Source organism: Urocitellus parryii, chromosome 9 (assembly GCF_045843805.1).
Source record: "Urocitellus parryii isolate mUroPar1 chromosome 9, mUroPar1.hap1, whole genome shotgun sequence".
In the NCBI taxonomy this organism is placed as follows: Eukaryota; Metazoa; Chordata; class Mammalia; order Rodentia; family Sciuridae; genus Urocitellus; species Urocitellus parryii.
This window is the reverse complement of record NC_135539.1, coordinates 80,235,501-80,262,791: the sequence shown is the minus strand read 5'-3', so window position 1 is coordinate 80,262,791 and position 27,291 is coordinate 80,235,501. Positions and strand designations below refer to the sequence as shown.

General features: G+C 41.0%; 1 protein-coding gene across 1 annotated transcript in view; it reads left to right on the top strand.

The window, feature by feature from the left end:
* Positions 1 to 15,741: 15,741 nt before the first annotated feature.
* The window catches only part of Chrm3 (cholinergic receptor muscarinic 3), a 192,078-nt gene continuing 180,528 nt past the window's right edge, over positions 15,742 to 27,291 (top strand). The window contains exon 1 of the mRNA XM_077802702.1: positions 15,742 to 15,768. The gene's annotated coding sequence lies outside the window, so the exon portion shown is untranslated. The remainder of the gene's footprint in view (positions 15,769 to 27,291) is intronic.

Here is a 27,291-nt window from a genome sequence, read left to right as displayed (position 1 = left end):
CTGAGTCAGAATCTGCAGATAACAAGTTCTCAGGTGACTCATGGGTACATGAAATTTTGAGAAGCCCTGGCATCAACGTTAGAAATGTGGGCTGTGAAGCACATGGTCTCTATTCAAATGCCCTTTCTATCTCAAGCAAGCTGGTTTTCTCATCTCCTTTGCCCATCTGTACTCCATTGTTAAGTACCCCATAAATAATATTAGGAGAGATAGATGAGGTAGTTTCATGCAAGGTGTTTATATGAGGACTGCCTTTCAGTAAGCACTCAATCAATGTTGGCCTTTTTTGTTATTTTTTCTCTGCTGAGTGGGACAAAAGGAAATATTGAGGAAAAAGAGTTCTTGGAACTTTTCTTTATTTTCTCAACCCTATGTTGATTCTGAAAGGGAAAAAAAAATCAGCTTCAAGCATGGACTTGAAAATGGATCTAATGATCTTTCTGAGTTTTCTTTTGCAATAAATGTTCCTTCTATTAACATCACGATGGACAAGTCCCTTAACCCCTCTGAGCCTCATTTTCCTCAGTATCTCTCACAATAGCTCTCCCACTTGTGAAAAATCAAGTGAAATGGTTCATAAAATGGCATTCTGTTCATTGTAAAGAGCTATTTCATAGAAGTTAGCCAGACAGATTTCTCAATTTAAAAGAATCAGCTGCAGATGAGAGGCTAAATAAATACAGGACTCTGAATTACATCATTTATAACACATGGTGTGAATGACTGATAGGACCATCTCCCTCTTCAATAGTGTTAAAGAAAAAAAAAAACAGAGCTGGTAAAGGGGTAAAAACAGATCTTATTCAGAAATTGTTGAAATAGTGGAACGAGAGCTCCGTGTTGTTCTGGGCTCAGTTTCTAAAACAACATGGACAAGAGGGGATTCACAGCCAAAGAGCAGGGTGCCATCAGTGGAAGAAAACTTACTCAGAGGCTTGTATCAGAAGGATGGAGATATTCTGGTTAAACAGATCTTGCAGGATTCCTTCTGAAGACAGACTGGGTGGGGTAGACACCACTTGGGAGGTGCTCGAAAGAGAAATTTGATCAGACACAGAAGGTGATCGGGTATCAAGGTGGGGGCTTTAGCTGACTTATCAGGATTTCATCAAAACTGGGTGACACAAAGATAGGCATAGAAGTACAAAGGTCAAGGCCCCATGGGGAAAAAAGTTCAGAGGAGCTTAACTAGAGGAAGCTTTGTCTCTAGAAAGAAGGAAGAGGAACTCTTGTAGAAGGGAAAAAGGGGAAGTTGGTCCCCTCTTCATAGACAGAGACCTCTGCAAATGGATCCCAGAGAATCTGTTCTTGAAAAGCAGTCTAGACTTCCAAGGGCTGCTTGAGCGTTTGGGTTTTTACTTTAACCAACAGCGTTGAAAATGAAGCAATATACTTAAAGAACAAGATAAAAATAAATAGGAACAGAGTAAAGTTCCTAAGAAGAAAGAAATGATGTTTGCCTTTTGTGAAATGAGATTTTCAGGTGTGGCCTTGGGGATGGACAAAATTTGGATAGGGAATTTCAGTCTTGTCAGAGGAAATAGTGTGAGAAAAAGCAGAGCCAGGAAAGCTTGCTGCATGTGAAAGAAGGATAAAGAAGTTTCTTTGGAACTCCAGATTGCCTAGGGCTGGAGGGGGAATGAGGAAACGGAAGTCAAAGTTGGGTTTAAAGGACCTGGTCTGTTCAATTTCCCATGAGGGGTAATCATGTACTTTTTAAAATTGGGGACCAACATAATTAATCAGATCTTCGATTTTAGGACATTTATCTAACATCCATGTGGGATTTGGATTAAAGCAGGAATAACTAGGGAGATTAAATCAAAGGAATTACTTCATAGCCCAGAGAAAAACCACAGTCACAGGCTGGTTTGGGGATGTAGTGGTTCTTCTTAAGCATGGCTTTGCTTTCTGTGGTTTGAATTGCCTGGCATCAGCAACAGTTGGAAAATATTATATGGAAAATTTCAGAAGTTTTTAATTGCATGCTGTCTTGAAGAGCCTGGTTAAATCTCAAGCCATCTTGCTCAATTCCACCCTGCATGTGAGCACTCCCTTTCCCAGCCTATCCCCTGTGTGCAATGCTGGCCCCATTCATACTCACATAGCCATCTTGGGTATCAGGTCAATGGGTGGAGCATGGCAGTGCATGTGTTCAGGTGACCCTGACTTTACTTAATCATGGGCCCAAAGAGCAAGACTAGTGAATGCCAATGAGGTGGAAGGGCATAAAATGCTGAAAAAAAGCGTGATATAGGTGTTATAGCACAGTTTCTCTCCAAAGAATGGTGAATGAATGAAGCAGATATGCTAATTACATAAAGGACAAAGGAAGCCCACAAAACACCATCCTTGGTTTCTGGAATCCACTAGAAGTGTTGGAAGATAGGTGGGCGGGGTAAGGGACTACCACACTGGAATGGAAGGGAAGGGATCATTTGGAACCAATGTCTTTCTGACAGGTTCACATTGACTCTTTGATGTCAGCAAGAAGCCTCAATCTTGGAGGAAGATGAAAACCATTCACCTCATATTGGGCCATGTTCTTGCCAATTTATATCTTTAGATATATCTTTTTATTCAAGTTGGTGTGAGTAGAAGTGATAATGCACTAGTCACTTGTTCTATTTTTATAACCCTGTGCAGGGAAAAAGAAAAAGGAAGACTTCTATTCATGTGTCATACTCTGAGACTTATGGTCGTTTGCTAATTATAAGTTCTATTGTCTTGGTCTCAAAAGGAACTCAAGAGCTGAACCAAGTATAGTAAGGTCTCCCAGACCCCAATCATTACACAGCTGCAAAATTTGTAGCCAAAATGTCAGCCTGCCTTAGTATTTTTGTAGGCCAAAAGGCCGAGCAAAGAAAGTTGAACTGTTACAAAATTTTGCAAGATCTAACAATAGAGCTCAAGACTGCATGAGAAGCTTCATCTCTTCCTGAACCTCCCAGACTACTGCAGTGAGTTTTTTCCCATCTGTTGAACAGGAGATAATCTTACTTTCATCTACTCCTGCCTTTCTCATAAAGTCCTTCAAGCTCCATGGCTTCCAGGTGTTTTCTTAGAGCCAAAAATAAAAGCTACTTTGGCTGTTTTGTGCACAGTTGAGTTGGCTAGCTTTCTATCACAGATGAGTTGCCTTCATCCCCATTTTCTCTTGGACCTTGGGATCTACCTGCCTCTACCTCTTTAAAGTGATGTCCTTGACCTTACAATCAGCCATAATATTAGTGCAATCTGGGAATGATCCTCCTTGTGGGCAGTGTGGACACTCCCTACTCTTTCTAAATGCTTCCCAAGTGATATGAAGTAAGCAACTGAAAGTGTCAAAATTGCCATATTTTTTTTCTAAAAATAAATACAAAGAAAATGCAAAGCAAAAGAGCTGATGCAAAAATTTTGGTGTTGGGGATTATAAATAGATTTTTGAATTTTTTTTTCATATCCTTAGTGAACAACCCCACTTATAGGAGTTTATAAAGCTATTATTAAAAATATTTTTTCTAACCCAGAGAGGCTTTACTTTGTTACTTTGGAGTATTCTTTCTGAAAGATGTATTTCTTAACATATGTCAGTGGGTTGTATACACCAAAGAAGCAGTGATTCTCAAAATTTGGATCTCAAAATACTTTAGGAGATGGAATTATGAATGTTTGGTTTTGCAAACGAGGGTCATTGCCAAAAGCAACTAATCTTCGCTATCAACATTTCTAAGAAAAAAGAAATGTGATGCAACATGATCCTGGTACAAAGGACCTAGTCTTAGAGTTAAAAAGGACCCCCCACACACACCCAACAAAGGCCTCATGGTGCATTTGCATCAACACTTAGGTATGGTGCATTCCTGTGTGTATATGCCATCTCAAATACAATAAAGGCCTACATAATGACAGTATATTTCACAGAATTATGTTGAGACACGCATTTGACAGTGGAACAAGAAGAGAAGCTGGCATACTGAAAATGCCCTCCTGCTCTCCCTTCACTGTCAGTGTGAAATTATCCAGTTTTACATGAGCATGTTGAGGAAAATGGTTAGAGTACTGTTGATGCTAGTACACTCCATTTGGAATGTTCCCGAGAAGTTGCAAGATAGCAAGAAAAATGAGCTGTCCTGCTAGATTGTTTTGGCCGCAGCACCTGCATTAAGAAGCTGGGCCAGCAAGTTAGGCCCAGCAGTCTTGACCCCAGACAACTCACTCAGAAGTCAGCAGCTTGTCTGATCTGTCCTAAGGTTTGGTATAAGAACAGTACTTGCAGCCAGTATCTTCCTTAATTGCGTTTTTATGCCCTGTCATTTTTTTTTTCCTCCAGAAGAAATGTATTTTAGGCACTAAATCTCATGATAAAACCTCTTTAATGTGACTCTGATTCTGTGATTTGAAATATGGACAAGCGGGTCATTGAATCGAAGAAAATGTTCACACTGGTAGGTTGCCTTTTAAAATAAAACGAAGTCACATTAGTAATATCGTCTGTCTACAGTGCCGTGGGTACTGTGTGGGCGTCATTGGTCCTGAATGTGATTAGTATATCCACTTCATTCCTTTGCCATTCTTTGGAGAGAAGTCATTCTACACTGTTAGCATGGCTATGACATCACCAGGCAATAGGGATCCTTAGCTCCATGACCATTTTACTGGGAGCACAGTCCTATATTGGTCCAGAACACAGAAAATTGACTGAGTGTATGTTCTCAGTGTTCCCGAGGATGGGACAGGACTAGTGCAATCCCAGCACACATGGAGGACTTTATTCACTGCTTATATAACTGAAGTCTTGCTTTCATGCCACTTAAAGAGGAAGTTCAGATATCTGTCATTTGCAAAGGTCACTGGTGATCTCTGAAAGACAGCTCCTTTGCTCCTGTCTACTTTAATCATAGAGATCTCTGTCCTCTGAACACTCCTTCTATTTTTCTGCCTTTGAGCCTAGCACTAGGCTATCTCCTCAGCCTTCTACATCCTTCCCCCCATCCCCTGAATTTACATTTCAAGGCTCTGGACTTGACTCTTCTGAGAAGCTTCCCTAGATCAGACAAGCTTATGAAAAAGGCAATCCTTCAGGGCTTTAAAAAATATTTACTGAGGTCTTACTGTATTCCAGATAAGATGCAGGGTGGTTAAGAGTAATAATAATAATAGATTCCTATTTCTTGAACACTTGCTGTATGTCAGGTACTCTACTCAGCTCTATGTGTACAGGATTCCATTTGCTTTTTGCAAGTACTCAGTGAGCTAGAGAGCAAAAAGATGGGTAGCTGCCAAGGGCTAGTGGGGAGGGAGCAATGGATGAGGGGAACACAGGATATTCTTAGGACCAGGAAACTACTATGTATGACACTGCAGTGACGGCTGCGTGGCATCCATTTGTCAACGTCCACACAGTGCACCAGTGTCAACCCAATTTAAACTATAGGTTTTAGTTAATAACAATGCATAGCCTTGGCTCAGTATTTATAACAAGGATACCACATTAATGGTAGGTGCTGTTAATAAGGGAAACAACAAATTATTAAGTGTGGGATGGAGGCTGGTGAAGACAGAGTACATGGAAATTCTCTGTGGTTTCTGCTCAACTTTTTCTACAAGCCCAAAACGCCTGTAAAAAATGTTGCTGTTGGGACTGCAAATTGGTGCAGCCACTTTGGAAAGCAGTATGGACGTTCCTCAGAAAACTTGGAATGGAACCATCATTTGACCCAGCTATCCCACTCCTCAGTTGATTACCCAGAGGACTTTAAATCAGCATACTACAGGGACACAGCCACATCAATGTTTATAGCAGCTCGGTTCACAATAGCTAAATTATGGAACCAACCTAGATGCCCTTCAACAGATGATTGGATAAAGAAAATGTGGTACATATACACAATGGAATATTACTCAGCCTTAATGAAGGCAGAAATTATGGCATTTGCAGGTAAATGGATGGAACTAGAGAATATCATGCTAAGTGAAATAACCCAATCCCCAAAAAACAAAGGCCGAATGTTCTCTCTGATAAGCAGATGCTGATCCATAGTGGGGGTTGAGGGGAGGGAAGGGAAGAATGAAGTAATTTTGGATTGTGCAGAGGGGAGTGAGTGGAAGGATGGGGCTACGGGGATGGGAAAGACGATGGAATGAGACAGACATTATTACTCTATATAGGTGTATGATTACACTACTGGTGTGACTCTGCACTATGCACAGCTCTCTGGCATATTAATGTGTCATGATTTAATGTGTCATTAATGTATCGTGACAATGTATCAAAATGCATTCTACTGTCATGTATAACTAATTAGAACAAACTTAAAAAGTTAGGAAAAAATAATAACAAAATCTATTAATTACAAGAGAACAGAATAGATCCTAAGCATCACTTAGATACATTGTGTGAATATTATTCCAGGAAATACCCATTTCAGTTTTAGATAGCCATGCAGGGATGTATATACATTCACACACACACACACACACACACACACACACACACACACATGAGTGCACTAGATTTCAGTGTAAATACATGTGTGAACACGTATACAACATTTTAAAATATACGTACACATATATCTTTCTGGGGAGAAGTAAGTTTGAGAGCCACAATACCTATTTGCCTACTGATTAAAAAGCTGTCTAGAATTCTAGCAATGGTTGTAAACGTACCCAGCACAAGTAGAAACCGTCTTCCATCCCCCTTTAGTCGGTAAAACAGGGGACTGGTGCCATGGGCTTATTTTCTAAAAAGTTTGTGTAGGATAGTTGTAGTACACTTCATGAAGGCCCTCCACAATGGGAAACAGTCAAATTAGCCACGAAGATGTAGATGACAGAATGCTTTTGGTCAGGACAGTGTTTAGGGTTCCCCATTGGGTGTGATAGTACTCTATTCCAGTTTAGATAACATTGGGAGTACCTTAATTGTTCTTTCTAGTGTAGCACAACTGAATTATGGCCTCAAAAAACAATATCAGGTCCCGTATGTAGGAAATTCTCGAAGAAACCCATGAATGTGGGAACCATGTTGACTTGGTTCCCACTATTGTCCCCAGCCTTGCCCAAGATAGGAACTCAATCAACACAAGTCTAGCTTTTGATTCACTCAAGTTCATAGTTGTTTGTTCTGTGTCATTTATAAAGGCAGGAGTGCTCTGGAGATTTTGTTTTTGTTGGTGGTCAGTTTGTTCTTTTTTTCCTTATTTTTACATCTCTCACATGCATTCATGTGCTGAGGAAACAGAGGTCTTAACTGGCTGGCCAGTCTGTCCTGGTCCCAGGGCCCCTCTAGACTCAGGCTTGGAGGTGCATATCGGCCTCCTGTCTACTCTCCTGCTTCCCATGTTCTGCCCCCCTGTTTTTCCTCAACCCCCACCTCCTACCCTTCTTTGCAGGTCACCATGGCAGATTTGACTCTATTTCAGCCACTTAAGAGTTTGTCTCTGCTTCTGTAACTAAAATATTAACCCACTGGTATCTGTCAACAGTTTGCTAAGCCCCTGAATCCCCAGAATTCTCCTTCAACACACTCAGTTCTTCCCCTTGCTGCATGTCCCTGGAAGAGTGAAAGATAGATACTGCTGCGGCAAACACAGAAGGGGATCTCACCAAGTACCAGTGCCATAAATTTGGCAGAATGAATCAAAGAATGAATCAATGAAGGAAAAGCAAAGCTACGCAACAGAAATTAATTTCCAGTGTGTTGCCCAATTATATTCAGATATATTTGTATTTTGAAGGCAGAATAAAACTAAACCCTTGCGTACTGGATTTTTAAGTGAAATAATAAGCTGGAATTGAGCAATGCCAGAGTACTCTTAAATTTTGTACAAAATGAATCTAAATGTATTTATTTTGCACCTTGTTAATTATAGCACCCAACTGTCAATAGACTTAAAAATACAGACTCCTGGGCATGGCCTTAGGCCTTCTCAAGGGCAGTCTCTACAGATGGTGCTCAGAAGTCTATCCCTGTTTAAAAAAAAAAAAAAAAATCTCTGGGAAATTTTGATGATTTTTTTTTTGGTTAGGGAACCAGTTGGACAAAATCTTAGTTGATGAGATTTAAATATCAAAATAATTTTCTAAAATACAATGCCAAAAGAAAAAAATGAACTAATAATCCAAAATACTTCCTTTCCAATTTCCTTTTTTTTTTTTTTTTTTTTTTTGTTCTGTAAGATGGAAGAAACCATCTCCTTTGTTCCTTTGGAAGAAGGGCCTATTTGGTTTGGAAAGTTTATTTCTCCCATCTCCTCCTGAATGCCAGGCCCCTTTCCTTCCTGAGTCCCTTGTTGGAGAGGCTCTCAGATACCCATCTGGGGAGTGCAGCCACCTGTCCAGCCCCCTCAGTTCACTCTGTCTGAGACTCCTGCCTCTCTCCCTCCTCTCCTACCTGGGCCTTTTTGTCACCCTCCCAAGAGGTTCCTCTTCTCAAACTCCAGCATGGTGGGTCATGAGTAAAGATATTGCCTTGAAGGTGAGGCCTATTGTAAGTGGGGGGTGCTCAGCCCTCTTGCTGTGGACATTTCACAATGACCTTGCCAAGAGTCCCCTCTCCCTTTCTGCCCTGAATTCTGTACTTGACTTTCAAACCACTCTTGGATGTCCTGTCACCTGCAGTTCTGAGCAGCCCAGAACTTGCCAGCTGCACACCCGGCCCCTGCCATAGATCTGTCCCCACCTGCTCCTTCTGCATCTGGAGAAGAAATGGCCCTTCTGCTGAGATGTCCACTTTTCTACCTGAACTCTCTGTTCTCTCTCTCTCTCTCTCTCTCTCTCTCTCTCTCTCTCTCTCTCTCTCGTTTTTTTTAAACATACTTCCTGACTTCTCACCCTGGCATTTCAAACATTAAATATTGAAATTTTTTCTTAAACATGAAAAACTGTTTCTTGACTTCATCTCCTCTTCTTTTACTCATCGGGAAAAAAAAAATCGAGATTGCACGGTGCGCCTGGCACTGAGGCCTGGAGGCCCTTGCTAATTTCCTTCTCTGCTCAGCTTCCCAGCATGTCTGTTGCAACTCCGCCCACCCTTGCCCCTGTCTTCTTGCTTCTACCTGTTAATGGCCCTGAAACATCAGCCTTGGCATTTATCAGTGAACCCTTCCTTTTACCCTAAGCCACTCTTCCTGGCTTTTCTACTCGAAAACCTCTTAGAATTTGAGTTGATTGTTCTTTCGTGGCATTGCCATTTGTGACATCTCAGAAGTCTGCATCTCCCCCTTCCTCCTGCTCTTTCCTGGGTTTGCCTCTGGATTTTTCTTTTGCTCGCCTGCATTCTAGCATGGTTATCCCTGACACCGAGTGTCCCGCCTCTTCTGTAGATGCTCACATTTCTTTCTACTCTGCATCTCCTCTCCTGTCACTCTCTTAGCTGTTATGCAGGTAGGCCATCTTTATATTTTGATCTTTAAATAACCTCTCCAAGGCTCAATTTCTGTGTGTCACTAACTGCTCATCTCTCTGAGTGAGCGAGCCACCCCCACACCAGCCCAGCATCTCTAACACAAATCCACTTACTATCTTCCCCCAAATTCACAGGCATATGCCCCATGCACAGACACATTTCTTTCCCTTTTAATCTCCAAGGAATTACTGTACTCCTAGTCCTATGGCCTTATAAAGTACATGAGTCGTCTCCCGTTGTTCTGCATCCAGTCATTTGAGGAGTCTGGGGAATTGTTCTCTTCACGATGCTCTTTGGCACCTGTCCCTTACCTCCCACCCCTACCTGGTCTCTTGCTGTGTGCTATCTCCTGAGTGCCCTTGACCCCCCTTCTTCTTTCCTGATTCCCAGTATAATAGCTTCCCATGATCTCTCTACCTCAACACTCTGGGTTGTGGGCTGAGTGTCACTCACCTGTTTGACAGGTCTTCAACTGGATCTGAGGTGTAAAACATTAGAACTTCAGGAGGAAATGGAAGCACAAAGTGGAGATGTAATTTCCTTCCAGTGGTGTCTCTCTGCGTGCACCACCTCCCGTACAGTCTTAGCAGTCCAGCTGCCTGAATCTGCTCTGCTCTGGCTTCCATACGTTTCTCTACGATTCCAAAGTCTGCATCCTCTTGTCTCCAAAACCCTTCTGCCAAAACCATGCTCGGCTCTGCTAGATCCAGAACCAATGATCTTCCTTTTCTGTCCTCTGCTCTCTATTCCCAGGACTGATGAGAGCAAAACTCTCTGTCTCTGTGTCTTGTCCCTTTGGAACTCTACTACAGGCCCTTTGTGTCTTCTGCAACCTCATGCTATCTGCAGTCAGTGCTTTGTGTGGCATTACTTTGAAATCTGGGGGTTTGTGTAGAAATTCAATTTCATTAAGTTTTATTACTGCTTAGAAATGCTCTTTCTTCATTACAGGTCAAATACACTTTCCATATCTGATTTGGCCTTTCCTCTTGAGCCTCTTGCCCTTTCCATCTTAGAGCATAATTCCCAGGTACATTTTCCTGAAAGTCATCTCTGAGGCTTCTACTCTGAGCTTCTCCACAGCTCTGCCTTGTCCTGGGATAAAGCACAAATTCCTGAAGACTGGCGTTCAAGGCTCTCCCAGGTCTGGCTTCAAGACTGTGTCCTCCAACTCAGTCCTGCTTTCCTCTGACACACCGTTCTTATTCTTGGTGCTCAGGTCTTGTTCTCAGTATCCTTCGTCCTGGAAGCACTTCCCATATCACATTCCAGCTGACCTTCCACAAAGCATTACCCTCCCCCTGTCTATCCTTGATGAGTCTGGGCCTTTCCCACAGCCCACAGCACTGGCTGCCAAGGTCACACTTTATGAATTAGCCAGTAGGTGCATAGATAGACATATACATCCATAACATATCCATATGTGCATGTACACAAAACTCTGTCATCACACTTATGATATGATTGCATTTTCCCCAAAAGATAACATGTACTTCTGAAAACAGGGATGATTCATACTTACACATCCCACAAAGATATTAATGAACGATGCCTTTATCCCAAGATGCTTTGCAGTGATTAAACATAGAACACCTTGGAAAACAAACAAATGTGACATGTCGTTATTCCAACGATCTTTCTGATCCTTGTTCTACAGCCAGACCCTGTTCCCTGTACCTCTTTAAGGTTTTATTCTAAAGGTGAGACATTTCACAAGAAGATACGAGTTGAAATTCAAAGGAATGTGTCTAAGAGAAACAGGATTCTGCAGTAGTAGAATTTTGCATTGCTGGGACCCTCAACCATTCTGATGCTTCACTGTTAAAATGAACTCCCAGCCTGTACAGAATGTGTTGGATTTTTGGAAAGCAGAATTCTAATTCACCTCATCAGCCTGTATTTGCAAAAGTTTATGTTCGTGTTGGTAATTAGGACAGGGTTTGGGGCCATCTTTGCTCATCAGAAAGACAGTTTGGGGTTTTATTCGGACAAAGAATGGACAGTTATACAGATAATAGGATCAGGGGGAAAATGCCATTCTTCATTTTAAACAGCAGTAGGAAACTGGAAAGGACATTAATTTCTCTAAAGGGCAGCCCTGCTGCATGTTGAACACAACCTTCTACATCTTTAATTAATTGCTATTCTAACTGTTTCATCCTGAGCTTCGATCTCACTCAAAACTCCATGTGGCCTCCTCAGCAAGGAGCCTGTTGAAGCTTGGTGTCTGGTCAGGAGCAGCCTCAGCTCTTCAGGACATATACCCGACTCATGTGACTGTGAGCTTGGAGCCAACTTTCCCAGAAGGAAGGCAAGAATTCCAAGGCCTTTAAAGGGAAAAGTAGGGCAAAAAATAATTAGGCCCAATTACCTTTCCCTTTTAAATGTCCTGTGCTCTCCCTTCCTTTGTCTTCATGGTCTTGAATTGGTTTCTTTGTTCCGTATTTTGTGGACAACTTGTTGAGCGGTCTTGCTCTGTTTCTCCACATGTTATTTCAATTGCTCCAAAAGAGATTTATTACTGCAAGTCAGACCTTATCTTAAAAAAAAAAAAAAATATTTGCTGGATGCATTGCTAAGAGCATAAAAAATCATTTTTGTTTAATAGAAAGCACTAGATTAAGTATCCTCAAATTATTCAGACTGGGACCTACACACATGCACAGGTGTGCTCTGCTCCATCACTTTTAATGAAGCAGTTGTACCATTTTACAGCCCACCCGATGTGTGGACCTCACAGTTCACTCCCTGCCCATACCCGTGCGTTTGTTTTGACTTTAGTCATTCCTATGCAGTTTCAGTTTTCATTTCCCTAATACCTTTTGGGGAGAGGAGGGTTAAACATCTTTCTTGTGTTTTTTTTCTGGACTCCTCACACTCGGGGCACCATTTCTGCATCACAGTGAGGCAGTCGGACACGGCCTGAGCTCTTCCTCTGCCCACTGTGCAGACACTCCTTGGAAACACAAAGCCCGGACGCTGGCTTCCCATCTCTTCTTCAGCACAACTCTGCACGGCCTGCTGTCCAGGCCCTCAAACAGTGATTTCACATAGTTTTCTAGGATTTTTTTTTTTTAGGTTGGGATACAGATTACATTCTGTCCTGTTACACTGTCATGACTGTCACTGGAAATCAAGTCAGTTTTTTACTTATTTTTATTGGTGTGTCATAATTATACATATTAGTGGGGCTTGTTACAAGATGATTTGGTCCGTTTTGCTCCCCAGTACCTTCCCTCTCCCTCCCCTCTTCCCTCTTCCTGGTCCCTTTCCTTTCTTCTCCTCATCTCCATTAGATTTTCAAGAGATTCCCACCATGCCTCCCACTCCCTTGCTTTTCCTCTCTCATTTTCATGTATGAGAAAAACATACAACCTTGACTTTCTGAATTTGGCTTTTTTCACTTAACATAATCCCTTAAGTTTCATCTGTTTGCCACAAATAACATAATTTCATTTTTCCTTATGGCCAAATAAAACTACATGGTGTATCTGTAATACATATTCTTTGTCCATTTACTCATTGACACATAGGTAGACTGGTTCCACAGTTGGGCTATTGGGAATTGTGCCGCTGTAAACACGTGTGTGCATGGATCACTGTTGTATGCACATTTTCATTCTTTAGGATAAATACTGATGAGTGGTGTAGCTGAGTCATTTGGTAATTCCATGTTAGTTTTTGAGAAAAAATTTTCTAGGTTTTTGTTTGTTTGTTTAACCAACCTGGAAGGCTCAAGTCAGCTTGTGAGGAAGGCAACTCTTCAGTTTATCACATCTAGGCTCCCTCTCTGTTGGTAACAAAAACCACACCGAGAAAGAAAAGGGGAAAAAAATGCTCCTTACTGAATTTGGGGAAATCTGCTAAATAAGAGTGTCAGTAAAGGACAGGGGACGAAGCAATCTGAATAGTGCCACTAAACTGCCCCACTTGGAATTTTATTTCAGAGAATGGAGGGGTTGCTAGTAAAAACAAACAAAAAAAAATGGACCAAGACAGGAAGCTGTGTTACCCTGTGCTGAACTTGGGAGCCCAGCCCAGTGTTAGGGGACACACAGGAAGTCCTCACTCCCGCTCTCTGCCTTTGTCCCTTTAGTTGCACCTATGAACCCTCCCACTCCAGACTTCTCACATGAGTCATCCATTCCGCTTCTTTTCCTGCAAAGACTTCTAGACCCCACCTCCTCACTGCAAAATTGACATTCAGAAGGACCAATCCTCAACCTCTCTAGAGACCTGGTCTCTGGGTAGGAAGTGCAGAATTAGACTGCAAGTCACTGAGGTCAGATCAGTTGACCCCAGGAATGGACTCAAGTGTTCACCAAACGGGAAGGACTTTTGAAACAAACATTTTCCAGAAACTACTCACATGAGAGTTCTGTGCCTAGTTCAATTTCTCTTTTAAATGCCTTATCAAAAGATTTCCCCCAGAAAGTGGTTTCTTGAAACATTTTGGTTTGTTTGTCGGCTTCTTTGGTTTCAGATAATACGTTAGCTTAGTCTTCTATCTATTGAATCCTGCCCAAGAACAATAAGCTTGCTTCCTGTGGTAACAAATATAGTTTGGGAAGCAACTGTAGGATAAGATAATTGCTGGAAGGTACGCCGCGGATGTGCTGCCATTTGGATTTGGTCTTAGGTTGGGGTCTGCTTTCTAGGTTTTATTGCTCATTGTCACCTGGAAATTGGTTTCCATCTCAAAGGGATTTGTAGCAGGAACTTCCTCTTTAAGCCATCACTTTTCTTTAAAGCCAAAATAAAACTTAATATGTTATAAGGCAACAGAAAGCCTCAACAGTAAGGTCGTTTCTCGATTGGAAAAGTATGGAAAATGTAAACTTCAATCTTCTTTCATGAGGCAGAGCAATTTAGGGGCCCCCTAAAGATTTTCTAGTCTCTCACCTTCATGATGAGAAATTGAATGGAGAAGGAATTATCTGGGCAGTTATGCGCCAGAAGTTCAAAAGGAAAGAACGGAGTGGGGGAGGAGGAAGGAGGAGAGTCTCGCTGGACCTTTCCAGCTTCAGCAGTTGCACTTCTCCTCCTCTGGGGAAGCTTACGGGGGACCTTTAGGTTTTTTGCTTTTCCTACCCAAGCCTCTTCCTGTGTCATGGACAAGGCTTCTTCTTGTCTGCCATACTACTCCTGTGGCTGGGCCACCCAGTCCCCATTTTCACATGTACAAATGAGCACCAGCCTCCTTTGCCATCCGAGCAGTGAAGACGTTCAGGACTCAGCTTCAAGACTCTCTGCTCTGTGGCATCAGTGCCTTCCCCTCTGTACCTTGGAAAGGCCATTGCTTAGTGCTCCACCCCTGACCTGGCATGACTTATGTCCTGCCTGACTAGACGAGGTCTTTTTGAGGACAGACCAAGCCCTTTCATTCTAAGCTCAGTGGCCGTTGAATGAATGATAACTCAAATATTTGTTGCCTTGAAATAAGCTAAATTAGTAAGGCAAGTAGTTCTTAAGTTATTTGCTATAAAACTTAGGAGAGAAACTCATCTCACACTTAGCTTTGTCTTAGTCTGTTTTGTGCTGCTATAACAAAAATGCTGCAGATGGAACAAACTGGGCAGAACTGCTAGCAGTTCTGGAGGCTGGGAAGTCCAAGACTGGCCTGCAGCACCTGCTGAGGCCTTCTGCTATTTCATCACATGGCAGAAGACCCTGGTGTGGTCACATGGAGGAAGGCTTAAGGATGAGGGGGCAAGTGGGAGGAGGGGCACAAACTCGCCCTTTTATTACAGCATTGTGAAAAGCCCTTATGACATCATTGCCTGATCACCCAGTAGAGGACCCACTTCCCAATACAATTACAATAGCAATGACATTTCAGCATGAGTTTTAGAAGAGAGAGATTCAAATCTTAACTTCTTTGTATATGTGATGTGAATATATGAACATTGTGTGGACTAGTTAATGTGGAAAGCTTGTGAAATACTTGCAGTTATTGCAAGTTTGAAACTGAGTCCATGTGGCCCTGTGTGAAGACCACAGAGATGCATCTGTGTCAACAGACAGGATTCATGAGCTCGTTGTTTCCCTGTTAATGGCTGTGGAGCTCTCAGGCAGCAGGACAATGACGTGCATCAAGACTTTCTTGATGAGGTACATTTGGGAAATGCTGGTACATTTGGGAAATGCTGGGATGCAACCTCACCTAGGAAATCTATCATTTTAACTAAAATTCCATCTCCAGCTTCATGATCTGAGTATCCTCTTTGCCCTATTATCTGGTTCAGACCTATTTACTCCTTCTTTGTTTGTTTGATTTTCAGCTTTTATGGTGGCATGGCACCTGGTTTCTCTCTCCAAGGAAAGTCCAGCCAACAGCCCTTGACACACTGGATTGTTTGATGATCCCACCTGAAGTAGGTATGTAAACCTTCTGCGCCCTCTGGCCCACTTGCCCGTTCTGTGAGTATTCAGGCTCTGAGTGCAGAGTGTGCATCTGTTCCTATTGACTACCAAGGGTGGAATCTCTTCTGCAGAGATGTCAGAGATGACCCCTGTCTTTCCTACCTAGAAGTTCATGTGTTGACATAGTGATTCCCGAAGACCCCTTCATGTTCTTGGTTATATGGGAACTCAAACTGAAGAACATCAGTTTCAAGAAAGGACAATTCTATACTTGTGTGGTGGGCTGGGGATGTGGCTCAGTTGGTAGAGTGCTTGCCTTGCATGCACAAGGCCCTGGGCTCAATCCCCAGCATCAAAAAAAAAAAAAAAAAAAAAAAAAAAACCTATGCTTGTATACTTGTATGGTTCTGAAAACCATAACATTTATCTGCACTATGGAGATCAAATATTTGAAATGGGACTGTCACCCTGGTATGTTTGTCAGCACAGAATCTGTAGCTTAAAATCCTGACAGATAGATACCAGCTTCTCTCTGTTCAACAAACAAAAACCTAGTTCAAGTTAGAGAAAACTTAGTAATACCTCGGAGTCTAAATGACTATGCACTTGAATTAATGAATGATTCCTTGATCTCTAAGACTTTGTGATAATTTCTCCCTTGGTATATCATGACATAAATATGAAGCAAAACAAAAGAATACAATATTTGACAATGTTATTGTTCAGTGAATCCTCTTGAAAGATTCTGAAATTGATTCTCAAATATGTATGTGTATGTAGGTGTATTAGGTACACACACACACACACACACACACACACACATACACATCTATAAACCTTGTAGCTCCTGAGTCAATTGCATAATGCGGGGGTTATGGAGATACTTTATTACAAAAGTCATTGCTTGCTTGTATTCAACTTGCTAAAATATTATCATAAATACAGCATTGTTGAATGCTAATATAAATTTAGAAAAGTGCCAAATCTCTATAAGCTGTATTTTCAAAAGTAAAACTCTATAATGACTTCCCTGCTCATCCTAATTTTGGAAAAAAATAAACAAACAACAAGAAAAAATACCAGTCTGCTAAAAATTGAGTTTGGGAAGTAACGCAGCCTTGAGAATTAAGACCACCACCACTTAACAATGACCTTGGGAAAATTTTTGTACAATCATAGAAAGATTATTATTATTAAATTCTGAAAAAAAAATGAAAAGAGGGGAGAAGGAAAGAAGGAAAAAATGAAAGGAGGGAGGGAAGAAGGGTGGAAGGATAGGAAATAAACCAACCCCAAATTGCAATGCCCCAAATGTGCCTGATCAACTTTTTTCTTAGTGAGGTATCAAGTAATTAATGGCCATGTTTCAAAGGAATTTCAAAGAGTTCTACATTCCATCCAAAGTAGAGTTTTACCACCATAACTTAAGGTAGAAGTTTCAACTAGTTGCCTACTTGTTAGATATATCTTAATTTGTTTATTTTGTACTTATTTTGGGCTACACATAATTGATATATGTGATATTAAAAAAAAAAAACCATAACACGAGGACACTCACAGGAGATCTGAGTTCCCATCCATCTCTTCCTCTGTCAATCACTGCACAACTGAACTGCTGCTCCAGCCAGGAATCTATTGGTCCTACAGACGCTTTCCTCTCCTTCCTCTCCCCACATCCAGCTCATCTGATTCTCCACAGCCCACCCTGATCCTGAGGGCTCATCTTTCACCTTGAAAAGATACTTGTGCTTGGAATTCCCAACAGAATATTAAATCAACGCCTCCAATACCGAGGCTGGGGCTGCAGAATTTTGAACATTTCCTCAGACGATTGTGACATGCAGCCCATCTCCCGTGTCTTCACGGCTCTCTGTGTTGGCGGTCATCACCCTTGTCCAAGCCACATTCACCACTTCCTTCTTGTACCGTCTTCCACAAGAGTCCCTCTTTCCCATTTCCACCTCGTCTCTGCTCAATCCATCCTAGGCCCAGCAGCCAGAATAATCATATTTATAGGAAAGTATCAGTTAATTCCTGCCTAATAATGGTAATAATAATAATGGATGAGGATCACTTTTACATTGAACAAAGGACCGGAGTTCAGGCTTTGCCCAAGGCCAGAGTCCTGGGGTTTTTAAGTTTTAGGAGGAAATAAAGGAAAGGGTCTAAAAGCAGCAAGTGAAAAGACCAAGGCTGATTACTCCGCTTTCTTCTCTGGCCTGTTGCCCAATCTGACTGTTGGATAAATTGCCACCCAACTTGACCATAAGGAGCAAAGAGATATTATAATTTGTTGGTGACACTATTGCAAGACTAACTTCATGTCGCAGCCTCCAAAGTTCACTAAATGTCCTTCCTTTGTACTTGAATGATTCACTTAGTAAAATAAGTTGATCTTGGTGAATTTTCAGGCAGAGTCACAGAACCAGAGGTGTCTTCTGCTGTCAGACATGTGGACGACTGTCCTTTTCACCAAGGGATAATGTACCTCCTAACATCCACCTGAACTACAGCAGGAAGACTTTTCTCTAGGGACTACCTAAAGTATTATTTCAGCCACTGCACTTAGTCTTCACCCCCTAGCATGGTATCTAGTGCATTTCCCATCAGAAGGGAGGTGACAGGGGTGTCAAAAGAAAGTTTTCTTCAGAAAAGTCACCCTGGGAGGCATAGTGACGTTATTGCCATCAGGGTTTAGAAAGGAATCAAGAAATTCAAACCCTACCAAAGCTGCATGGAAATCTGGGTCCACATCAGCACTGCTGGAGCAGGACAGTGACAACTTTGATTTCATACTGGTGACAACTTTTGCCTTCACTTTAAAACCATCACTGTTTTATGGTTTTCACTATTAAAAAAAAAAAAAAAAAGTTCAAGGCCCTGTGTTGAAACAATAGTGAAATTGTTCACGTGATGTTCAGATAATTGAGTCCAACCAAGGCAGGTAGTCAGCCAGCTGGTATTGAGTTAAGGCTGAGGCCCAGCTGCTTCTTTACCCTGAGCTGTTTTCATTAGTGAAGTGGAAGTGCATTTGGGGACCTAAATTGCCCAAAGGATAGGCCTATGTGGAGCTATCTTGAGTTTAAGAAAACAGTTGTCCTTTTAAGTTTTCTCTTAAATATTTATTTTGGGATAGAAATGGAGACTAAAATACAGAGACACACAAACATACTGAACATCCCTAGAGACATATTATGGAGCACTGCTTATTCATGCAATGTCTTTCTGTTCCCTTTGGGGACCAAGACGGACTGGCCTGTGTACAGCTCCCTTCCATGGTGAACAGAGCTGTAATGAGGTCACAGATTCTTTTCATGCCATTTTGGAAATTTCTCTGAAAGGACTCAGTCGGCAATGGATGCCCCTTACAATCTAGTGTTACATATTAGCACAGGCAAAGCTTTTCAAATAATGTAAAGCCATTTTTTTTCCCAAATGCCTTGTATCCCTGAGTGTCTAGGTTCCAAATAAAGGAAGATTAAAATCTCTGTGAAATCTATCATAGAGCCACCACATGGAACTGTCAGCAGGAGGGGAATTAATGGTGTCTGAAATGAACCTTGGGTTGAATGTACTTCACCTTGCATATTCTACTATTTTTTTCATTTGCCATTAATTCCCTTTAATCAGGGAGGTTGGCTGAAACTGAAGCACCATTGGTTAGGATTCATTAAAATAATCTAATGTAAAATGGAAGTGTATTCTGTTTTTATTACAGTACAGGTACAATATGGACACTGGATAATGTTGAGTTGATGGTGAAGATTTGTATGACTTTATGTTGACACACCAAATGACTCAAAAATGTGCATTTGTCAGTAGATACTTACTATCATATCAACCTTTTTTTTATTCTTATCATTTTGGGGGCACTTTATAGTAACTCTTAAGAGTGATTATTTTAGAAGAAAGAAATGGACTCTTCCAGCCTCCTCCATGCTTGGACCATGTTAGACTTATATAAATACTTGTGAAGTGAGTAAATGGATAATTCAGATGCATTTTTATTTTAAACACAAGCAAATGAAATTACACCATAGCTAGGAACAGACTTAACCAATGAAATAGACACATAAAGCAATGAGCAATAAAAATGGAGATTCGTCAGGTTATAGACACATCTGGGAGGCTCTGCTGAAGCAAAGAGCTGGGCATCACTTTTAAAGGACTTGCGCAGAGCCAAAGGCCACAAAAACTAATATTTTTGTTAGCAGCTCATCTTGATTTTACTAAGGAATGGCTACCGGCTTCTCATTTCTCCTTCCCCAATATTTTTTTCTTTAAGGCCTTTTTTTTCTTGTTTCTGCCATTTTGAGGATATATTCTAATCTAAAGAATCCTGATTGGGCTGGGGATGTGGCTCAAGCGGTATGGCGCTCACCTGGCATGCAGGTTCAATCCTCAGCACCACATACAAACAAAGATGTTGTGTCCGCTGAAAACTAAAAAATAAATATTAAAAATTCTCTCTGTCTCTCTCTCTCTCTTTAAAAAAAAAGAATCCTGATTGAGGCCTCTTATCTCTAACAATTTTGCTAGATCCATGTGAACAAACACTAAGAGAAAAAGTTCTGTAGCATCCTTGTAAACTAGTCTGATACAAAAGCAGGAACACTTGTAAACTATCACATAGCTTCTGCTCTTATCCAGTCAAGTAATAGATATCTGTATCTACATATCCCATTAACTTAAAAAACATTGCTTTGTTTTTCTTTTCCCAAAACTATTTTACCGAGCTGGTTTTCAACGAAGATGTAATGACTCAATTCTTTAACTTTCTTCAAACCATTATTAATACAATATTTATAGTCTAAAGCTAAGGTTATTCACGTGGAGTAAACACACCGTGCATGGTTCGTGCTCGAGTCCATCTTCCTCTGAGACAGGTGATATCGTGCATCCTGCATTTGTGGTCTACAGTGCCTTCATACAGTGGGTCAGCAGTTCCGTGGTGATGGCGTGAGCTTTGCCTCTAGCAGTCCTGGTTCACACCCTAGATTAAAACGTGCTCTTTGCCTGTCCTTGTTTCTTGACTCATCCTCTGCATGCCCTTTCTGCCCATGAGGACAACAGGGCCCACTTAGGGGCTACTGAGAGGACCCAGTGAAATGAAGCACACAGAATGCTTGCTCCATGACTAGGCAAGGGAAGAGTTCAAGAGTGGTGATTTGAATAGGCATTAACAGTTTGCTTTTAATACAAACATTTAAAGTTTTTGAAAATAATATTTGGCACTAACATTTTGAAGAGACTATATGTCTTTGAATTAGTTTTTATTCTAAAGTCTACTTATATTCTCCTTTCCTATATCCAGTCTAAAATCCTAAAGTTACTTTTAACCTTTTCCTTAGCTTTTTCTTTTTTTTTTCCTTCATTTATAAACCACTGGACTGTGTTTTCTCAATATTTTGAAATTTTTAATCCTTTTTCTTAAGATACTCTTATTGCAATAATATTAGAATTTTTATAGTCCCAGAGACTTGTGTTTTCTCTTTCTTACTTTATATATAGTATATAACTATATTGAGGTAAAAAAAAGTATTAATGGAGGTGCTTTTGTGAAATACTTTAGGGGGCTAAAAAAGATATTTAAAGAGCAGAACAACTCTTCGCAATGCAGGCATTTCTAAAGTCCTTAATCCATTTTGTATTCTTAGGATGGTGAACCTGGCACTGCAATATCACCTATTCTCTTGGTTTTGATATTAGAATGAAAGAACATGCCACTTTGGTTGTAGTAATATGATAAATTCACCATTGATTAAATAAATTCAAAACAGCCAATCAAGGATTCAAAGACTAGAATCTGAAGATACTTATGAGAAGATACTACAGTATTTGTTAAAAATATATACATGTATATAAAATTCTCCAGTTCTTTCTCTGGGAGTGTTTATAACCATTAAAGTGAAAATGTAACTTATTCGAATGTTACCAATTATTTTGTTGAAAATATAAAATGAGATTTTTCTGTTTTTTTTTAATCAAGAATTTTATACTGAAATGTCACAAATTTAAGTTGCAGGAGGAATGCAGAGTAATAAAATATTAATGTTGTTGACTTTGCTTTGAGCACTTCCTTTGTGCACAGAAAGATTTACATTAGAGTTCAGGCTATGTAAACATCTACATAAAAGAGTAAAAAACAAGAATAAAAATGTAAATGTCTCTAATTAGGATTTTTTAATAAGAGTAAAAAGAATCGTAAAATAGCAGTGCTTATGAATTAGATGTTTGATGATGCTTCACATTAGAAGACATAAAAATGTGCCCTAAATGTAGCAAGCCTATCTGAAGGAGGAATTTCCTTTATTTCATCAGTGTTACACTGTGTCTTCAAAGAATTCTCTTCCTCTTTCAGAGAGGCCCTGACTCTGAGATGTTTATTGACTTCTGCCTATCCTGTGCCAAGCAGCCTTTTAGACCCTTTTAGGCACTAAAGTTGGAGCCTTTATAGGGTTTGTACTCTAGTGAGGGCACAGAGAGTAAAGAGAGGCACATATAAATATGCAGAGTCTCCTAGGCAAGGGTATCTGGAATTGCCCAATTAGGAAAGATTTTGGAATATTCCATCTTACCATAGGTCAGTTCAAAGCCTGGGAAATCGTGAGCTTGCCCAGGAAGCACATGCAAAGTGATAAGGGACCAGACCCTGGGGACTGCCCATGCTTCTGAGCTCAGAAGGTCCTAGAACATGCTCACAGCGTCACCTCACTCTCAGAGAGAGACGTGTAGTTCTGGGATAAAGTCCTCATTTTCTTCAAAGCCGGTAAGTTTTTCCCTGCCATACCACCCAGAATCCAATGGTTCATATTCCTATTTGTTTCCACGGTCTAATAAGAAAACAAGTTTGGAGGGACATAATTCCTGCAATTCCTGAATTGATCCCAGTCAGGCAAAATAATTACCACAAAAGGCTATATGAACATAAATTGAGCATGTTTCATGAAGAAGTGCTTTCTAAGAAAGAAATCACTTAAACATAGGAGTATATGTCTTAAAAATTAGCCCTTTATGGAAATTCCTAAAAAAATGATTTTCTGTGTGCTTTGGGGAAAGAGCTGTATACAGATGTTTTGTAAAGAGCTGTATACTGATGTTTGTGCTGGTGCTCCTGAAAGTTCAAAATATTTGTGTGACATGCAGTGGCTGAAAATTTTTAAACATATATTTATATCTAATTCATCTCTTTCTAACAAAATACTTCAGCATATACTTGCACTGTCCAGGGAGACAGGGATCCAGAGGGTTAAGGAGAAACTGCAGAGTGCCTGAGGTTGAAACATGATGATGTGGACCCCAGCTGAGGGCAGCAGAAAGCAGAAGCCCTTGGTCAGGCAGTGGTCTCTAGGCGGGACCAAGAGAGCGGCAGTCTCGCACCCCTGGGTGCAGCTTGTCAGGCTCCACCATAGGAGCTCCAGGGCTGGGGCTGGGTGCTGCTGGAGGGATTTACTCTGAGGCTGGAGAAGCCAGAAGATGGTCCCATTCAGGGAGCAAGTCCTCCAGGGTCATAGAGAGGGAGCTGGGCAGCGTGGACCTGGAAGGGCTGGCTCATGATTTCCCGGAAGCGGCTGGCTTTCCTTTTAAACTTGTAGGATCCCATCAGACTTCTAGGAAGAAAGCACTGGTAAGTGAATGAGGAACTCTCCAGGGTTTGGTTCTGAGAGTCATTTTTGAAAACATTATGGAAATGCCTCTGTGTTTGCTCAAAGAATTTTACCTCACTCGGTGTGTTGTGAAGACATTCTCCTGTTTCTTAGAAAAAAAAGAAGAAATAATATTTTAAAGGTCAGAGGCCACGAGCTCCTTATCATTGAGCCAAAAGGCATAGATAATAAAGCCAGGCATTCCATTTAATTTAAATAAAATGTCAGTTTGAGAAAGTAACTATGAAGCCATTATCTGAAGATAGATGAGAATGACATTAAGCTGTGTCCCTCATGTGTAGCTGGGGATCTCATCATACAGTAATCCATCCATTTCACATTTTAAATATTGTTCTAGAGAGAAAAAAGCCAAGCATCATTTTAAATGAATTCTAAATGTTTCATGTGGTGCTCCCCTTTTCCTCTCAGTCATGATGACGTCTCCTCATTTGGATGTGTGTATGAACAGTGGACAAGGGCTTCTCTCCGCATTTGAAGTAGAACATCCACATTAGCTCAAGGCTTACAGCCTCCTCAGGCACACCATTTGAGGATGTCCCCTAATGACTAAGTGTCTGGAAAGATCAGTTGTGAAGCCAGAAAATCAAAGAATACTTATTTCAGTGTTTTGACAAGACTCCTGAGGCAAGAGATCCCGGGGAACCCAATGATCTCAAAATGAATTAGTAAAGTCGAATGTCACCAGTGTCTCAGGTCAGTTCCTCTGGACGCCTCTCCTGAAATCTGCTCCAGGTTCTTTCTGTTGAATCTGAAAGGTCATTTCAGTTTGGGGGCATTTTGAGCAAAACAGTCTTGTCTTCTAGATAAATAAATATTCAGAGGTTGGAATCAGTCCAGCTGTGAAATGAGTTGGGCGTCTGTCTTTAGAAGCACTTGACCCTGTCAGTGATGATGATGCTGTTCATCTTCCTGAGAATTTCGCATACACATGGGCCAGGCTTTTCTCTGGGGCAGAGTGTGCATGGAGTCTAAAAGAACTAATGTCTGAGAATCAATACTTGGGAATTTAAAATCTAGCTAGAGAAGATTTCCATATAAAAAATAATCGAAGGTCTGTGGTTAGTTCCAGTGCTGAAAAATGAACCCCACTTGACTAAGAACTAGCAGCTGAGGTTAGGAAGGAACTGCTGGGTCTCCTGGTTTTGAATTTTTGTCAGCTACTGTCAAAAGAGTGCAGGGAGTGCCAGGTGATCCTTGTGCTGTGCTCAATGCTGATGAGACCCTAATGAGTATATTGCTTCCATAACTCTGAGAAAAGTGAGTCTTTGAAGATTTTGTGCAATAATCAAAAAGATGAGTAACAGAACAAAAGGCAGGAAAAGTCATGAATGCGAGGCACTTTGCCAAGAGGAAACTCAGCAGTCTCAAAGCTGGTGAACAGCTACTTGAGAGAAGAGCGTCATCCTTATACTCTTTCTGCAAGAGACAAAGCAAGCGATCACGGGCTCGGAGGTTGTTATGTTAGAGGAAGGAAAAAAGTTTCTTGAAGGTGGATCTTGGGAAATAACAGGAGTGAGAACCAGAGAGGATGTGACATTTAATTTTACAAAGCATTGGGCCAAGAAGAAGATAGAATTTTCATCTGTTTGATTTGGCTCTGGTGCATCCTGACTTCAGATTGACTCTTGAATCTTTTCCAACAGGTTCCATGAATTTTATTCACACAATCCAGAATTACACATCTTAAGTGCATTCAGGGGTAAGAAGTCAGGTCATGTACAGTGTTTATATTTTCACACTGGGCAAGGCATTCTTGTGCATTACTTCCTTCACACTGCTTTGTAGAAAAGGCCTTTAGCCCCCTACAAAATCAAGTCTATTCAGTACAAATTAGACTCTCTCCATCCCCTTCTTGTTCACAAGATACTAATAGTTTTGTCTTTTCAGAGTGTGATGGACAGAATTGTGAAACCCCCAAACTTCCTATGTTGACGCTGTATCCCTGATTTGCCTGATTTGGATGAAGGATTATGGGGAGATAATGAAGGTTGGATGAATTCATTAGGGTGGGGCCCTAATCCAATAGGATTGGTGGCCTTATAAGAGAAAGAGATCTCTTTGTGTCTGTCCCCAAAACGACTTGCCATAGTTGAGAAGGTGGCTTTCTGCAAGATAGTAGGAAAGCCTCTCCCAGGAACTGATTGGCCAGAACCTTGATCTTGAACTTCCCAATCTCCAAAGCTGTGAGAAATAAACGTGTATTATTTAAGCCACCTAGGAGCCTTTTGTTATAACAGCCAAACAAACACAGAAGAGTTAGCTCCTCAACTATTATAATCTCATTAGTCTTGAATTGGTTTAATTGAGAAGTTGGAGAAGGCTTTTTTTAGAGTTATCTCCATTCAGGTCAAAGAGGAAGACTTTGGATAGCTAGGCAAGGTGAGGTGGTGAGGGAAGGCTCGGGCCAATCCTCACTCCAGTGGGTTCCCGTTAGAGCCTCAAGTCCTGCGTGGAGGGCAGTGGAGAACGCCCTTCATTGGGACTTGGTCAGAGCTTTGGTGACATGAGATTAGTGATGAATTTATAGGTTTTCCTTCAGCCATTGCGCCTGATGGAGTTATTTTTCTAATGTGAATAAAAGGCATAAAAGATGGGTTACCTCTGAATGACAAAAAAATCATGTTTCAGGAAGATGGTTTCACATAACAATAATTCATACATGAGATACTTGCATTGCAATGCAGTGAGCTTTATGTTGTTTGTATGGTGTGCAGGTATCAGACTGTTCAGTGTGTGTGAAGTTTAAGAAAATTAAGGACAAAAAAAAATCAACACGCAGAAATTTAAAACCTACTTGGAGATGATTTTTTTTCCGTATACCAAAAATAGTTGAAGGTTAGTGATCCAGTGCCTGCCTTCAGTGCCACAGGCTGTCAGCCATAAAAGCGCTGAGTTAGGGACAGCACTGTCTGGAAGATCACTCCAGGACGTGGACTTCCCCGCCATGTTTTCCCATTTAAAGCATTTTGTTCATGTTTTTGCATTCATGTGGATTGTAATAGCTGCTCAGTCAATGTCCTTTGTGAATGAATGAATGCCAAAAATGAAAGGCTGAAATGAGTAATCGCCGTCAATCAAAGGACTGACTCAAAGACTAGTGATTTGCTACAGAATTTATAATTGAATGTAGAAAACTCTTGATGATTCTAGTTAGATACAGTATCATCTGGAAAATTTGGGGATTCTTTGGGACTGGGATTTGTTGAGCTCTGAAAATTGCCAGATGAGTCAGTTAAGGTTGAAAGATACTGTGTTTTGTACAACTCACGGTGATAGGGCATGAACTCAGGAAGTCTGGGTAGCCTGTTCTAGGTCATGCTCCCTCGTCCATGAGCTCCTTTTCTCTCTCAAACTTTTTTTGTTCATGACAAATGAGATTAATTTGAACCTAAAAACTATGATTGCAAAGAAGGCAATGTTTTCTTAAGATTGAAGTCACATAATGAATATAAGAACCTCCTCTGCCTTGCTTTCTCCCAGGGCCCACAGAGGCTCCCAGGGTTAAAAAAAAAAAAAAAAAAACTGGTACAAATCATTTGTCAGAGTTTAATGGGAAGCCCAGCCATGGCAAGCATGGGATTATGTCTTTGTTTCCATACAAGGGCCTTGTGCAAATGAACCATACAAGTTCCAAATCTCTTAAATGAGGCTTGATGCTCCAGGAAATAAGAAAGTCTTTGGCATTATTAGTAACAAGTGTGTCATGGAGCATGAGTTTTTGCATGATGAGGAGTTAGTACTCTGTTGCTGGTTGATGTTAGAACACGTAGAGATGATTTCTGTCCTTCTGATTCCTAAGTGTTTTACTTCATTTTTACCTTGAGATTCTGGGCTTAAAAATCAAAGGGATTGGGGCTGGGTGGTGGC